We start from the raw sequence: 18985 nt of genomic DNA on the forward strand, positions 1-18985 counted from the left end.
TAGTGGCTGCAGGACAGGACAGAGCTATGGCAGGAGACCAGACAGTCCTCATGTGCTGGTCTCCAGAAGACAGCTGTACAGCACTAGGCCTTCCACCCATGAGCTCCTAACCTTCTCCCAGTCAGTCAGCTGCTAACGATTTCACCCTCCATCATCTGGGGCTTCTCTCACCTTCCAAGATGTTTAAGGCCTTTGTTCATCCTTACAGGAGGAGGTGAGGTCTTTATCCAACCAGCAGGGAGTGTTCACCTAGGGCCTTGATCTGCTTGGCCCTGCTGTCCAACAAGTGGTTAAGCTTTCCAGTGTCAGCTCACCATCTTGGGCCCTTGAAGACCCTGATGGCCTTCTTGTCACTCTGGTGGCCACTGCCACCCAAAGATGCCAAGACATCAGAGGCAGCTTCATGTGACTTTAAAGGATTATTCCACGAGACTCAGAAGCCCGAAGGGTTCAAGCTGGGAAAGAACAGGCTACCACCATCAGGTAATGAAGGCATTGTAGGGTAGGTGTGACAATGCATAGAGGCCTGAGCCATGTGCAGTTGCAGGGACTCCAGGTGCCTGCAGGACCAAGGCCAGGGCCTCTTTCCAAGTCTCCAGTTCACCAGCCTGCTTGAGGCCCAAAGGACTCAAAAGGCCCCTGGGGAGAAGCGGCAGAACACTGTGAGTTTCTCACCATTCTCTCTGCCAAAACTATTCTTTTCACTCTTTATTAAACAAGAATGTTAAATCCAAATTACCTTTCCTTGGTTTATGCATTAGAAATGAGGTGTCCCCCAAAAGCTCAAGTATGAGACAATTCCAAAAATTTGGAGGTGAAATAATTGGTTTATAATTCTTAATCAGTGCTGTTAAGCCACTTGAATGGATTAACTGGGTGATAACTGTAGGCCAGTAGGGTGTCGCTGGAGGTGGTGGATCATTGGGGTAATGCCTTTGGGATATATTATTTGCTTTTGGTGAGCAGAGTTCATTCTGCTTCCTGGTTGCTACATCCTGTACTGCTTTCCACCTCCATACCTTTATGGCATGATGTTCTGCCTCACCTCAGGCCCAGAACAATGGACTAAAACCTCTGAAACCATGAGCCCCAAATAAAATTTTCCTCCTTCAGAATCGTTTTTTTCAGGTCTTTTGTTCGCAAAAGCAAAAAAAAGCTGACTAAAACACTTGGTAAGCTTTCAATTCTGGAATGTAAAATGAATGCTTCAGTTTGCACAGTTTATAGCCAATAAATAAATAAATAAATAAAAGTTAAAAAAATGTTTTAAATTATATTTCTGCATGTAAAATTGTCTAAACCAACCTCATTTCTTTCAAATTGTATTTTAATTATATTTCTTTCTGAAATTATTTTTCTGTTGTTATATTTTATATTCATTTTAGTATTCCTTTTTAATAAGATTAAATTCTTGTGTGCAGGAATGAAAATTCCAAACATTGAAAAATGAAAACACTGGAGAAAAATGATAAAAACTAGAAAATTAAAAAAAGAAATATAAGTTTATGTTTTACAAAACAAATGTGAAATTTTCAAGGGTGATATTTGATTATTTTTGGTGCTTAAAAATGAATGAAAGCTGGTCAGTGTACATTAAATTTTAAATGGCTATGAAAAACGTGCAACACCTGCAAATTTTTGAATCTTTTCTTTGGATGTGATACTGAGGCAGAAGTTTCAGAGTGAATAGCCATATTCAGTGTTGTATTTGGGATACTCCAAGCTGACTTGACTTGTGGGACTTGTGGTAGTGTGAAATTGCTACATGATGGCTCTTGTGCTGTTGCTGAATGAATAACACTAGGTATATTCTGAGATAAAAGAGGTTTAGCCCAGACTACAGACGTGCAAAGATGTGCACTTCCATGTTAAACCTGAGTAATATTTGGCATGAAGTTACTCAAAGATGTTGTTTGCCACATGGTGAAAGTTAAATGTAGTAAATAGATCTCTAGTCTGCATAGTCTCATGTATTCACTTAGTCCTTGGTGAAAAGTGTCTGGTGCTACTCTGTTTTGTGCAACAGTCACATACAATTGTACCATAACCACAATTCTTTCATTCATTGCTGAGGCAGCTTTATTTTCTTCCTCAGGAAATATAAAGCATACAATGATATAAAACCAAAGCCGATGGTGTGCCAAATCTCTATCATGTATCTTTTACCAAACAGTGAAAATTCTTTTTTCAGTCATTTATAATCAGTATCATCTTCAAGAGTTTTGACACAGAGATTAACACCTTTGTACCCAGTGAGTCTTCTCTGTATTGTATAAATCATCTCCAAAAAAGTTTAGTTAAACATTGGCTTCACTTTAATTTAGAATTCTGCTTATCTTTCTTAGAAAAATGTTAACTTCCCAACAAAAACTTGGCTATCTTTTAGTAGAATATGATTCATCAATTCAATGGCCCTTTAAGTGAGTTCTGATTTCTCAAAATGTACAAACCCTAGCCCTTGAACCCATGTTCATAAGTTAGCATTGTATTAAAAAATTTTTCCAAAGACAGAAAATGTATCATAAGGTAATTTGTTATTAATAGACTTTACAATATTTTGATGAATATATTGCTTAATGCACTCATACAAAGTGGGACCACATAATATATAATGGCCTGTCATTAATAATGCCAAAGTTCAGTATCCAGAGACCACTCTATATTACCCTGCAGCAAAAAGTTCACATAGGGATATTCTAAAAGGTATGTGGACAAATAGCTGCAGATCAGAATGGACAGGATAAGCCTAGCAGTGTGAATTTCTCATACAGTATTGCCCATTCACATTGGGGTGCAGGTCTCCCAAGTAAAATGACAATATTTCATTTTGAAGCTTGGAAGCAAAACACTCATATTAAACTAGATCTTAAGTCAACTCTGGAGTGATATTCTGACTAGGCTTGAGGATCTGACCTCTCTCTTCTGAGAACAGAGTCAATCAATAAGTATAGGAAGCCAGAGTGTTTTGCCAGGCTGCAGCAGCTGCATAAACAAAGTAGAGACTGATCAGAAACTGTCAATATCTCAGAGTCGTGTATGGTGCCTGGTAGACCCTGAGTTTTCAGATTGTAATGCAATTCATTGTTCAACATTGCTATTTCCTTAGGTGTAGGCACAAGGCATCCAAGTAAGGGAAACATGCAGGTAGATTTTGATGGCATGGCAATTATATAGAAGTCCCTTTGCAAGGTGCTTTTATATCTACGGGCATGGAAAAGCTAGTCTAGGATGAACTTCGGCCCACTTATACCTTATTCTCCAGTACCTATCCCAGTTCCATTTTTTTCTCTTCCCGCCTCCTTTGCCTCCCCTCCCCCTTCTCCTCTCCTTCCCTTTCATTTTGTGAGCATGCCCTATCTGTGTGTGTGTGTGTGTGTGTGTGTGTGTGTGTGTGTGTTCTCTTTTTCTGTTTAAAGATTTGGGACAGTATGGGCGCACTGGGTCCAGCGGAAGCCTATGAAATAGCTGAGGAGGGTATGAAGACAGAGTCCAAAAAAGACCTCTGGAGACCAGTTTCAAAGGAACTCGATCCACTTTATTATTGCATAGGCAAGCTTTTTAAGCATAACCTGTTACTGGGCAAATTTAGCTGAGGGCCATAATAATCTAATGAGTTAGCAACATACTTATGAGCACCAACCAATGGGCTACAAGGTCAGCGGCAAAAAGCTGAAGGGAAAGGTACATGCTGTGCACCTGAAGGTGGCCAGGTTACCATGGAGATGGGGCTTGATCATGGTCTGTGTTCCAGACCACAAATATCTGGACTGTTGTGCCGATCCCTAACAGCTCCTCACAAAAGCAAATTAGGCTACTTTCCAGCTCACAGGCCCATTAGGAGAGAAGGGAAATGGGATTCTAAAACAACAACAACAAAAATCTTTTAATATATGGACTCACAATTCTAATAGCTTGGAGGTATTTGGAGTTTAGATTCTGTAACTTTTGTGGGTTTATTTTAAAATCAGTATGTTCAACTACAACCAATTGGATGTAGAGTTCACTATTTTCTGTGAAAGCACCAAGTTTCTTTAGGTCTATTACTACTTATCTTTTGTATTAAACTTTTGCTTTCTAATCCATGCAAGTAGTTTAAACCTTAACTTTTCTTGCATGTTTGAGGTAGGATAATTTTTTTGTTTTATTTATTTATTTATTTATTTATTTATTTATTTTTATTTATTTATTTTTTTTTATTGGTTATTCAAAACATTACAAAGATTGCTGAATCACATCAGTTACACATCCACATTTTTACATAATGCCATAATAGTAACTGTTGTATTCTGCTACCTTTCCTATCCTCTACTATCCCCCCTTCCCTCCCCTCCCATCTTCTCTCTCTACCCCTTCTACTGTTTGATATATAAAATTACATATAAGAGAATTTGAGGGGGAAAGAAATGAGGTAGAATAATTTTAGAACTAAAAAAAAATTTCAATAATGGAAATATCAGTAAGCAAATGTCACATTTAGGTCAAAATGAAGCAATATTCTGTTACTGTCTGGCTTTTAATTAACTGATGAAAATTGGCAGATATACAATTTTTTTACATATAAAATTCTATAAGAGAGAATTAGGGGGCTGGTACCCCTAATTCAGTCTTTGAGCTATATCAGTTGGTAGAGTGCCTGCCTTGCATGTCCAAGGCCCTGTGTTCAATCCCCAGCACCACCAAAAAAAACCATTAAAATAAAAATAATTTAAAAATAAGAGAGAGAAAAAGAGAGAGAGAATGATAATTAGTGATATTAAGAAGAATTGAGATGAATTCTCTGACTACTCTATGACTATTTTGTTTGTGAGAGACCTGCATTATATGTGTTAAGGGTAGTGGGATTTGGGCCCAAACTTAGGAAGTCATTAATGATTCCCTAAATCCTGAATAACTATATAAATCCTAAAAATAATTATATTCTTTTCCAGTTACTTCCCAAAATAATCCCCATGTGACAAAATAGAGATTTTTTTTATTTCATAGACTTGCATATTTTATTTTGCCTTATTCAAAAAGATTTATGCCTTATGGTAAAAACTTTATGAATGAAAATATTGGCAAATTGTCATTTATCCAAAAGGACAGATCTACAAAATAGCAGTAGCTAACATTGTATAACTTGACTGTAATAATTTATTTAATTTATGCAATAAATTTATGAAATAAATACTTTCATTGCCATTTTACATATAAAGAAATGTAGATACAGGGATGGTAAATAACGTCACCAAATTTGCATAGCTAGTAAGTGTCAAAACTAGGATCTGAACTTAGGCATCTGGCTATAGCACCTATGCTTTGTGAACTACTCCATGTTACCTTTTCATAATACAGGAAAACAGTTTTACTTTTCTCTATACATCTATCATTCCATATCAATCTAAATATTTAATTACTTAAACCTCTATTAGACGTGAAACCATATCATCCCAGAAACTGAAAGAAATCTAAACATTTGAGACAATATGGTACTTAAGAATATTACCGGTATATTTTGCACTATCTAAAATTTTGAATCTTGAAATATATTTTTTATATATGTTTAATCAGATCAGTCATAATTATATTCTAGGACACTTGTTATAATCAGATAAATTTTGATCAATTATACAGTCATTAACTGTGAAAGAGGTTTTGAAACTTGCAAACCCAGTAAATCTACATGACAAGATGCTATAACTTCTACATTAAACAGATACTGTACACTTTACTAATACTCTGCATATTTTAACATTACATTTGTATCTGTTGTCTTTCACAGTTAGTATTGTCTCAAAATGAACATAAGATATTTAAAACACCTGTTTCATAGTATTCTATAATAAGCTTTCATTTTGGTTATTTTCCAAGTCAATATAACATTTTGTAAGGGTCCGGCGAAGCGTCGGAGGAAGAGACCACCAAGAGACTGACTTTATGCAATAAGCAGGAGGGGGTTTATTGAGGATCCAATTCAGCGTGCTGAAGCTCCAGGCAGGCTCGCTCAGGAAGGGAGAGCAGCCCAGAGCCCAGAGCAGAGGTCAAGCAGTGCTTAAGTACACTTTTTGGGGAGGGCGGGGGCTTTGCATACATCAGAGGCACGGGAAAATTGAACAACAACTCTGAGACATGATTAGGACATTCATTGGCGGGAACAGATTGGGCAGGAGTGATTGGTCACTCCTAAGTGGGGTACACATTCAAACTGATTTGTTTTAGGGCCTAAATGTCTACGTGACAAGTTACACAGGACCCCAGGTTATTAGAGAACCAGGGAGTCAGTGGGAATATTTACTGAGCAGTTCAGGTATTGTCTTAACAGCTACAGGAATTAGAGGTTTTGGGGGTAGCAGAGGAATTCAACAATACCTGGTCTTTTACTTTTTAACTCAGGCCCCGCAGCTTAGAAACTTTACAATGCCCGGTCTTTTACACTTTAACTTCTACACTTTAACTTCAATTTCTTTTACCCTTACAATTTTATTTTATAGTTTAGAATGTCATTGCCTATAAAGATTTATTATAAGAAGACAGAAAATGAAAGGAAAATGAACTTTGACCTAGAAGTATTGTTTTTTTTTTTTTTTTAATTTTCATCAAGATGTACAAAAACAGATCGTGAATAATAGAAGTGCCCCTACTAACACTTTGCAGAGAATTTTAAGATAATGTCCTCCATAGGATGTCACCCATATCACTAAGCATTAACTAAGGTTTAGGAATACAGGGAGCAAAACCACATTGCAAATTTTAATATGTTGAGGATCATTAATTTTGTTGTGTCAATAAGAGCCAAGTAATGATTTTTACAAATAATTAGACTTCAACAGGCAGAAACAAATTTATGTCCTTCTTGCTTTTATGATGCATGTAATGATAGACGAACTATCACATAAGCTGTTGTTTTTCGGTATACAACATCATTTAATATCCTAAAGAAAATGAAATGTTGCATGTCAGTAACTGATAAGTGACTGCATAAAACACATTAGTACCTTTTTTCCTTTAAGCTACTTTTAATCGAAGCTCATTCATCATGGCTTAGAAAGATGAAATGTTTTCAGGCCATTCTTTCTGGAAAAAGGCAGTGAACCTTTAAAGTCAAAAGAACAAGATAATAGTTTCAGATTAGTAAAATTGATTTTAGAATAGTTGAGATTTATATACACTGATATTAATCAATCCTTCTCTCTTATAAATATATTCCTGAAAGTCAAATTTTTAAAAGAATATTTTAAAGATATCAGATTTGTGACTTGTGCATTTTAAAAATGCCAATCCTAATTTATATCTGGGAAATATCACTTCTTTAAATTTTGGTTTTGATTTGTTTTTATCATTTCCTTCAATACTGGACTTCTCAGTACTTTTATCCTCTATTATTACTTTGTTGAGAGCCATGGCCCAGTCAGAATGACGCCTGGCATTTGCCAGAGAGAATGGTTGAAAGATGATGCCAGCGAACCATTGAGATGATGATTTGAGTTAAGCTATATATAATTGCTGTGATGCTGGATTGATTGTATTGTATATTTGACCTTTACTGTCGGGCAATAGGGAGGCTCTTGCTGCCTCGGGCGCCTGCTACTTTGGAGTTCCTGTGAGTTCTCCTGGAGGTTCGGGAGTATGGATGGAGCCCAGTGGAAGGAGTGTGTTCCCGAGAGTTGGGGAATAAAGAGTTGCTGTTTGAATCTACAAGGCTTTGTTGTGGCTTGGTTATTTGTGCCCAGCCAGACTGCAACATTACTTATTGCAAATAACTTAAAATAAAAGGATTGAAATAAATAAAATCTCAGATCCAATGCAAGATGAATCACAAAATTAGGAAAATGATTAAATAACAATTCTCAAATGTTTATACTGGGAGGGACCACACAATATCTTTTAATTAGGGAAAAATTACTAAAATTAATCTCTACATTTTACTCTTCATTTTTAGCTAACATTATTAAATCTTATGTAATATTTTAGGGACATAAAAAGTCTTAAAATTTATCATGTAACCAAGCACTGCTAGATTAGGTAAGATGCTTCCTAAGAGGTACTTATGTCAACTGGGCTGGAAGCCAGAGACATAATTTATTTGTTCTCTTTGGACTTGTAGAAACAATTCTTCATGCTCTTTTTGCTTTCTAAAAGGAGGTTATTAGAATAAATGTTTCCTATTGTATTGTCAAGTTTATTATGGCTAAAAAGATAACAGAAGTGCAATTTCATGCTACCTTACATGTGGTACTGCAGCTCTCACTTTTTTGTTGTTGTTGTTGTTATATGACAAAGCAAGGTAAGTTATTAAAATTGATATCCCTCATGATGAACTTTAAATTTAGATGTTTAAATACATATTACTATGAATTGAAAAGTCCTCAAATTGTTTTGTTTGAAAATTTCAGCAAATTGATATTTTCAAATCAAGAGATATTTGCGTGGGCTCTCTCTCTACCATCGAGGAGGTCCACAGAACAAGGTAGAGAATAGTGTGGCTGTGGAGTTGCTAATCAAGACCTCCAGAGACCAAGCAGGAAGCAGGTCTGATTTTATTGTGCAGTTACCAAGTATATATATACACTCAGGCAGTAGTTAAGCAGATTACAGGTAGCCACCAATGCAATTTCTGCTAACTGTCCTTGCAGCAACCAATCGAAGAGTGGGCTGTGGAGCAAGCGCAGGGACTGAAACTCATGTCCTCATGCTCAGGGCTGTGCCTAAGGGGAAAGCTGCCTGCTACTCAGGCGCCTAGCAAGAGGAGAGTTGCCTGCCACTCAGATGCCCTTAATGTATGCCATGTATGCATTACTCTATGCACTTGTCCCAACAGATATTTGTTCAAGTAATAACTTTTGATTCTGATTTTGGGAAAAACATGGTAGACTATCTTTTTGCAGAGGTCATTGAATAAAATATTCACAACCAAAGCAGATATAAGAAAGATTTTGTCAGTAAATTTCCTCAACTTCCTACCAAGGGTAAGATGAAGAATCGTCATATGTTACCCAAATGAAATTCTTGTTCTTTCAATAATGAAGTTTATTTATTGACTCTTTAACTTTGTATATTAGAATTCTCAAAAGAAACAGAAATGATTTAATGTGTGTGTGTGTGTGTATGTGTGTGTGTGTGTGTGTGTGTGAGAGAGAGAGAGAGAGAGAGAGAGAGAGAGAGAGAGAGAAAATGCAAAAGAGAAAGGAGCAGAAGACTGATATTTAACCAAATGACTTTATACTATGGCCTAGTCAAGTCAACATAAAAATCAACCATTATCGGGCTGGGGTTGTGGCTCAGTAGTAGAGCATTTCCCTCACATGTGTGAGACACTGGGTTTGATTCTCAGCATCACATATAAATAAATAAATAAAAATAAGGTCCATCAACAGCTATTATTTTTTGTAATTAGCCATTACACACTCTTTCAAGGTTCCAAACAGAGTTTTAATAACACACTTCAGCAAAAGCAGAGAAAAACAAGGGTTGTCTGAAGTTAATCACAGTGGACAAGTCCAAGATAATACTACTCTATAAAAGTGATTGACAGTGATACAACCCATTTAAAATTTTCTCTTTTTTTATTGCATCACTGCAGAGGCATTTCTATTCTTATAACAAACAAGCAGATATTTTTATTAAGTAATGTAAAAATAACATAATATAAAATAATGTAAGACCAGGGAGCATAATATACTTAGTTAAGACTAACTTATTGAAGCCAACATACATTATCTCATAGAAATAAAATTCTTATACCTTGCTGTACACTACCTTCCTAGTAATAGTTTAATTATTTCCTATGCTCACATATGAAATATAATCATATTAGAAATGTCTAAGAATACACTGAAGCATATTTCTGAAAGATTATCTAGAAATCTTGAACACCCCAGACCAAAATATAGAAAGTCTTACAGGTTATACTAAGGTTTTCAAATTTTCTCATCATGGTAGTAATAATTAAAAGTTTTAAAAGAAATTCTTGGTAGAGTAATAAAGATCACATTGGGCCAGATGCTGACCAAAACCTGAGAGAGGAGCTTGCCAGATATATTCAATAATTAGTGATGAAGTCAGTGTAACTGAACAAAGAAACATGGGGGTGAGTATTAAGAGATAATAGCAAAGAGGTAAACTTGGTAGTGTGAGAGGTTGATAGGATTATATATGCCCTTTTAAGCCTTATAAAGTCATTGAATCTTTCTCTGAGCGAGATAAGAAGCTACTGCATGTTTCAAAGCAAAGAATTAACATTTAATTAATGATTTTTGAAAGGGATTGCCTGTGTTATACACATGACATCTTCAGAAGTGATAGAAAACACTTTTCTTAAGTATATAAACACTGCCATTGAAATTAAACTAACACTAGACATTTTATCTCTTGCATATAGGTAAATTTTCACTAAGGTAAATTTAAGTCTGCATCATTAGAATTTTCCAGAGTAAGATATACCATAATTTCCATATTGTGATTTTACTGAAGCATGGAACAAATATATTTACTTAAACTGTTGGCTCAACATAACATTTTCACTCTCATTTCTTATTGCCAGCCTGTCAAACCACCATAGAATATAATCCCCCTGTAAAACTTAAGTGTACCTCAAATTAACAGCTGACAGCATAAATATATAAGTATGAATAAGAATCTTTGGTGAGAACTGAATGCACACAAGATTTTGTTGTCCTATATATTTATGGCAACTGGATGTCAACATGTAAAGTTTAAAAGAATAACTTTTTATTGAAAATGGTGCAGAAACCACATAAATGCAAGAGTATATGTTTTCAATGGCTTAGGTCCTATGATTTATTTAGAAAATTTTGTGTTTTATGAAAAGCATTATATCTCCAATGTATTAAACTCACACTTAAACTGTCACCCTTATGTCCATTTTCTCTGCCTATTTATACTTTGCCATGTCTTCTGGCAAACAATCCATTCAGAGTTCAATCCATTTCATTTTCTCGTGATGTGTAGGCCATGTGGGAAGCTATTTAACTATTTTACCAGTGCTTCTGGGAACTGGGTATATCTCTGGGAATCTCATCCCAGGCTTTGTAGCATCAAATCTGAATAAGAGATCTTGAAGGATGATCCAAAAATATCTTACAGCACAGTTGACATTGGATTTGTCTTGCAGCAGGATACAGAGTACACAAAATTATTAGACAGATATGTAATGGGAACAATACTAACACTGAGTTACTGCTTTTTGCTTATAATATGGTTTCCTCATACTGAATTCTTACATCAATATGAGATGGGATTATATTCCCATTGTTACAGACAAAAAAAAAAATGAGGTAACAAAGAGCTTGATCTTGTCCATTTTCACACAACCTTGAATATAAGAACCTGGATTTAAACCCAGGTTTTGTCTGACTGCTCTTCAGAAGAAATATCTGTTTTGTTTTATTTCTATCTTAGTGAATACTAGGAACAATATCACAAGGATAAAAATATAATTAGACTTATGAGAGAACTATGTATATTAATTCCTTTCAAAGCAAATCAAACCAGGAGTTGAATAGTCAAGCAGGTCTCATTCTGTGCTGTCCTTTTAATCTCTCAGACAGCAAATAGAAGGGATGCGTGATAGCACATTTTTTATTTTCTAAAATAAAAATCTGTTGTCATGTTTGGTCCTGCTAGGGTAAGATTACTGTCATTCAGCTTTGTTATCAACAGAATTAATTGCCAGAAAAGTACATATGCAGTAATCTGATTTATGCAACTTGTTGCTTAAAGCTTCATAAATGAGGGGTTTATTTTCATAATCCTCACCTGTAATTATAGTAACAGAATTCATGGCTCCACAGTTCAACATCTATCAAAATTTCCATCATAAAACATTTTATCTGGGCTGAGGTTGTGGCTCAGTGGCAAAGCTTTTGCCTAGCACGAATGAGGCACTGGGTTTCAACATCAGCACCATATAAAAATATATACACAAAATAAAGGTATTAAAAACATTTATCTGAATTATAAATATACAAAAGAGAGCATAGTGGAACTTGGTATAATAAATTAATTCAGGAATCAGTTAAAAAATCAGAAGATTACATATCCTTTCTCAACATTAAAGTAATGGAAAGCACAGGGAGATTCGTGGAAAGAAAGAGTGAAACAAAAAGTGAATAACTTAATCTTCACCACTGAATAGGGTAAACCAGTTGGTTATAATGTAAAAATGGGTGATGTAACCACACAGATTGTGATTTCAAGCAGAGAAAACTTTAGGTTAGGGATTATAGCCCTAGAATTATGATTTGAGTTCTGATTTGTGTTAGTTAGCTCAGCTTTCCATAACAAAATTCACAATTGACTGGGTGTCTTAAAAAGAAAAACAACATTTTCAGTTGAGGAAGCTGAATTTCTGAAATCAGAGTGCCAGCATGATGGGTTTCTAGTTAGGACTTTCTTCCTGGCTTACGGGAATGAGACAGAAAGAGAGAGAAAGACTTTTTCTTCTTCTTACCAGGCCACTGATTCTATCCAGTTAGAAGCCTACTTATGTTTTAACTTAATTTTAATTACCTCTGAAAAGCCTTATCTTCTAAATTCAATCACACTGAAGGTTAGAGTCTCAACACATTAATTTTGGGGAGGACAATTCAGTCCATAGTGTGACCTCGGGGAAAAAAATTATTTTCTACCCCTACACTTGCTAGCATCATCATATCTTCCACAGGGTAATTGAACACTTCCTCGCCATTCTCCAAATAGCTTTTATTTTATATAAGATGACTCATATTAAGTGGTTATATTGTTTTATGAAAAGATGCTTTAGGATGTAAACATGAATAGTTGGATAGAGAGATTAATCAACAGATGAATAGAATGCAAAAACAGTTAAGTCATAAATCCCTGCATGTAGTCACACAAATATAAAATGGGTGTTTCTGTTTTTTGAAAGGAAGGGTGTGCTCTACCAAAAAGTCCCAGTAGAGCACTCTTTGTATCACATTCATAAATGCAGTTATGGTAAAAGGTCATCTACAGTTTTTGGCACTGCCTTTTAGGATATCCTGAAGTCCTTTTAGGCCTTCCTATTTTAGGTGTTTATTGTCCTCCTTTCTATCTCTAGTTGTTCTCTTCATTTTATTCATAATTTACAACATCGGTACTTTATTTACTCTCTCAGGGCTATTTTTCCAAGGAAATCTCATAAACTAACCTAAGTCATATCCTAATGTTGTAAGTATCTATCTTTTCCTATGAGATTAGATAATATTTTGATGAAAATAGCAGGCATTTTTGTTTCAGAGATAACACTAGTATAAATGTCATCTTACAAGGCATGGAAGAGGGCAAAATAATTTTTGTCTGGTATTCATATCCATTAGATGCTTGGCTGAGAAGAGAAGAAACTATCATAAAAAACTTATTGGAATATTGGAAGGTCAATAACAATTTAGGTACTAAACAATTTAGGTACTAAAAATAACAGTGGTATTTCTCAATCATGTTTTTTCCTTCATTTTAATATTTACATGGAAGAAGCTATCTTGAAATTTATTCTCTACTGAGTCCCTTAATATTCTGATTATTAATAATATAACAGCTTATTTACACTATACTACTAGTAAAGATATGAAATGCCTAATAATATTTCACACAATAATAAACAATATACAGAATGGTGTTCCTATATATCACTAAATGACAGCATAGCTCCCTTAGTTTATATAAATACACTTTATGCTGTTATCACTACGACAAAATCACCAAAGATATATTACCCAGAAAAAATTGGATGGTTCAGCAATAACTAACTATAAATATTGTTTATATTGCTTCAAAATTAAATTTAATAATAATCTCAATGTATTAAGAGCAAGACAAAGGTTTATGAAAATTTCCCTAATTATTTTTTTGTAATTCATATGAAAGAATATGGCTTTATCTCGGATATAGAGCTTTGTTTCACATCACCTGTGATTTCACTAAATTAGAAATGTAAGGCTGATTCTTGGATTGCTTATTAAATGTTACTATGCCTCTCACCATATTGAATGTTTAAGGAAATCTTCTCTTTGATTTGAACACTTTAAAACATTTTATCCTAAAAATAATGCTCTTCTTAGATTTGTGGAACTGTGGAATGTAAGGAGTACAAGGTAATATAATGACTTTCTTGTGATTTATCAACACCAAGTTGGTTAGAAAATGCTATGATGTAAATGTTTTTTCACCCCAAAACTTACATGTTGATAACTTAATCATCAATGTGATGGTATTACAAGCTGAGTCATTCAGGAATGATTACATTCATTAGTGTGAACCCTGTATAAAGTTTCCCTAAAAAGAGGCACCAGAGAGTTATCTTACCCCCATATGTTAATTCCAATGTGCCATCTACGAACCTGAAAGCAAGCACTTGCCAGACATCAAATCTGCTAGAGCCTTGATCTTAGATTTCTCATACTCCAAAACTTTGAAAAATAAATGTCTATTGTTTATAACATTCCTAGACTAAGATATTTTATTATAGCATTCTGAAAATACTAAAAAGTGGAATAATAAACCTACTCTGTATACAACATTAAAAACACAATTTGGGCCCCACCTGTGGGGATTCCCATGCCTGATGGACTCCCACCCACCATGACCCATGGACCCTGTCACTATGGCCCCTCATCTACCAAGACAGGGTTCCCAGCCTCATCCATCTTGGAACACTGAAATCCATGACACAAAACAGGGCTTGGAGACACCTATCCACAACAACACAGCATGCCATAGTGCTGCATTTCCGAACAGGTTGCCCAACACCGCTACACAGCATTCATCCCTGCCCCATATCTGAAAGCAGTCACCTTCATCTTGGGATACCTCTGCCTCCAATTTGGATTATTTCCGCTACTGCCATCACCATCTTTAGTTGAAGCAACTTCCATCTTGGGAAAAAGGCCAGGGCTTAGAAGCCCAACACTGAGGTGCCAACAGTCTCCCAATAACCCAATACACCACAGCCACAAACACAGCCCAGAACGTTCAAACCTCCATGTCCATTCCTGATCTGCCCAATACAAAAAAACTCTGCACAACAGGCATGCAGGTCCCGGTGCTCAGCCCTCAGGACTCTGGAGAGAGAGGTTTCTGATTGGAAAGTAGAAACGGTGGGGGAAAAAAGAGACATAGCTTAGAGACTAAATTAGAGACCAAGAATTGTGGGGTCCATAGGTGATGTAAGGGGCTAAGACCAGGCACCAAAATCACATGAGTGGACCCCAAAGGAGATTTGTGGGGTGTAGTCTTTCAACAAGGAGTGTTATACCCAACCTCCATGAGTTCTACCTCCAAGACCAACCCTCCCACTCTAATAATCTTCACTAATCTGAGGGTGGAGATACCAACAAACTCCAGACAACCCACCTATCAGATGAGAGGAAAGCAGGAAAGATATTGAACTGCAATAGAAAGAATCATTCAATTTTCCTTTGAGATATTTTCCCCTTTCTTTTCCTGCCATCACATCCCCAACATTTTTTAAACCAAGTATTTTTCTTGCATTAAACTACTTGGGACTGGGATGTCTGAATATTATAATACAGTTTTGATGTATATTCTTTTAACCTTTACTTTTACATTTTTACTTTTTTTTTCTCCCTCTGTATTTTCCTTCCACTTATCTATTTCCCCAGAGTATCTTTCTCTCTTTTCTCCTGCTAACAGTCAACTTCTTTTGGTTCTTTAACATTTTTTTGTGATCTAGTACCTCTATAAACTTATCTCTTACCTCATTAACATCTCATTATACACCCCTCCTGGGTCTCTTTGTCCACCATTAGAAACTTTAGACACTTTTGCAAACCTACTGCCTATATTGTAGATAATAATCAAACACACCATTACAGTTTATTGCAAGAAAACTGTAAATGTCTTAATGGGGGTTATTTGGATTAAGGCTGCTTATTGTTTGCATTGGGTGCTGTTAATATTAATCCTGCCCTTAAAGGCAAGGTATTGTAAACCTGTAGGGACACTATAAGTCTATAGGGTAGAAGCTGGTGTAATACCTCATATCCAAGCTCCTAGATGGAAAAACACACGAAGAAAATGAAAAAAAATAATAAAAGAAAGTGCCCCAAACATACCAAGATGCTACAATAATAGAATATATTGATAGAACAATAGAAGAAATGTCAGAGAACTAGTTCAGAATGTATATAATTAAAATTATTTGTGAAATAAAGAATAATATAAAACAGAAAACATAGGAAACAAAATATCATTTTAATAAAGAGCTATGAGAGCAAACATGGGATGTAAAATATTACTCCAACAAGGAGTTTTCTGAAAATAATACTTTGCATAAAGGAAATAATAAACCAAATTAAAAACTCAATAGAAATCATTTCCAACAGACTAGATTACTTGGAAGGAAAAACCTCAGACAATGAAGACTAAATATATAATCTTGAAAATAAAGTTGACCACACAGTGAAGATGTTAAGAAACCATGAGCAGAAAACCCAAGAATCATGGGATAACATGAAAAGACCAAATTTAAGAATTATTAGGATACAGGAAGGCATAGAGATACAAACCAGAGGAATGAACACTATATCAAATGACATAATATTAAAAAATTTCTCAAATCTGAATAATAAAATGGAAAATCAAATACAAGAAGCTTAAAGTACACTGAGTATACAAAATTACAACAGATTCATACCAAGACACATTATACTGAAAATGTCTAGCATACAGAACAAGGGTAACATTTTAAATGCCTCAGGAGAAAAATATCAGATTACATATAGGGGAAAACCAATTAGGATTTTAGCTGATTTCATAACCCAGACCTTCAAAGCTAGGATATCCTGGAACAACTTTTACCAAACTCCAAATAATACTAAATTCCAACCAATAATCTTTTATCCAGCAAAAGTAAGCTTCAGATTTGATGATGAAATGAAAACCTTCCATGATAAACAAAAGTTAATAGAATTTACAATGAGAAAACCCACACTACATAACATTCTCAGAAAAATATTCTATGAGGAGGAAATAAAAATAACAATAAAAATCATCAAAGGGAGGAAATACACTAAAGGAAAAGCCAATCACAGGACAAAGCAATCCAAGTTAAAAAACAAAAATAAACCAAAATGACAGGGAATACAAATCATTTCTCAATAATAATCCTGAATGTTAATGACCTAAACTCATCAATCAAAATACATAGACTGGCAGATTGGATTTAAAAATCTCATAGGAAAAGACATCCACAAACTGAAGGTGAAGTTTGGAAAAAAGCATACAACTCACATGGACTGTGCAAATAAGCAGGATTTTCCACCCTCATATCAGATATAGTCAATGTTAAGCCAAAGTTAGTCAAAAGGAATAAAGAAGGACATTTTGTACTGCTTAAGGGAATCATATATCAACAAGACATTACAATCCTAAATATGTATGCTGCAAACAATGGAGCATCTACATACATCAAACAAATCCTTCTCAATTTCAAGAATCAAACAGACCAAAACACAAAATACCACACTTCTCTCACCACTGGATAAATCTTAAAAACAAAAGCCAAACAAAGATACTATAGAACTCAATAGTATAATCAATAATTTAGACTTAACAGACATATATAGAATATATCATCCATCAACAAGTGAATATACTTTCTTCTCAGCAGTTCATGGATCTTTCTCTAATATAGACCATATACTATGCAACAAAGCAACTCTTAGCAAATAAAAAAATAGAGATACTACCCCACATTCTATCAGATCATAATGGAATGAAATTAGAAATAAATGACAAAATCAAAAAATATAAGATACTCCAATATATGAAGACTAAATAAAATGTCATTGAATGAACAATGAATAACAGAAGACCTAAATGGAGAAAAATTGAAGGTATTCATTCTAAAAAATGGAACTGCACAAGGATACCCGCCTCCATGACTGATATTCAACATAGTCCTTGAAACTAGCCAGAGCAATTAGACTGATGAAAGAAATAAAATGGATACAAACAAAAAAAGAAGAACTCAAACTATAACTATTTGCCAATGACATGATTCTATACAAGGAGAATCCAAAAAATTACACAAGAAAACTTCTAGAAATAAAGAATAAATTCAGCAAAGTAGCAGGGTATACAATTAACACACACAAATCAAATGTATTTCTGTATATCAGTGATGAATCCTCTGAAAGAGAAATTAGGAAAACTAACCCATTCATAATAGCCTCAAAAAAATAAGATACTTGGGAATCAACCTAACAAAAGAGGTAGAAAACCTCTACAGTGAGAATTACAGAACACTAAAGACGAAAATTAAAGAAGACATTACAAGATAGAAAGATCTCCTTTGGTCTTGCATAAGTAGAATTATTACTGATAAAATGACCATATTACCAAAAGTATTATGCAGATTTAATGCAATTCTGATTAAAACCCCAACAGCATTCCTCGTAAAAATAGAAAAAGCAATCATAAAATTTATTTGGAAAAATAAAAGATCCTAAACAGCCAAAGCAATCCTTAGCAAGAAGAATGAAGCAGGAGGCATCACAACACCAGAACTTAACCTATACTACAGAGCTCTAGTAACAAAAACATCATGGTATTGGCACCAAAATAGACATGTAGACCAATGGTAGAGAATAGAAGACACAGAGACAAAACCATATAAATTCAGTAATCTCATACTAGACAAAGGTGCCGAAAACATACATTGAAGGAAAGATATCCTCTTCAACAAATGGTGCTTGGAAAACTGGAAATCCATATGCAGCAAAATGAAATTAAACCACTATGTCTCACCATGCAGAAAACTCAAAGTAGATCAAGGACCTAGGAATTAGATAAGAGACCCTGCACCTAATAGAAAGAAATGTCCCAAATCTTCATCATGTTGAAATATATCTTAACTTTCTTAACCAGACTCCTAAATTGCAAGAAATAAAATTGAGAATTAGTAATGGGGGAGCTGGGGTTGTGGCTTGGTCATAGAGTGCTCACTTAGCATGTGTGATGCACTGGA

Source organism: Callospermophilus lateralis, chromosome X, assembly GCF_048772815.1.
Source record: "Callospermophilus lateralis isolate mCalLat2 chromosome X, mCalLat2.hap1, whole genome shotgun sequence".
NCBI lineage: Eukaryota > Metazoa > Chordata > Mammalia > Rodentia > Sciuridae > Callospermophilus > Callospermophilus lateralis.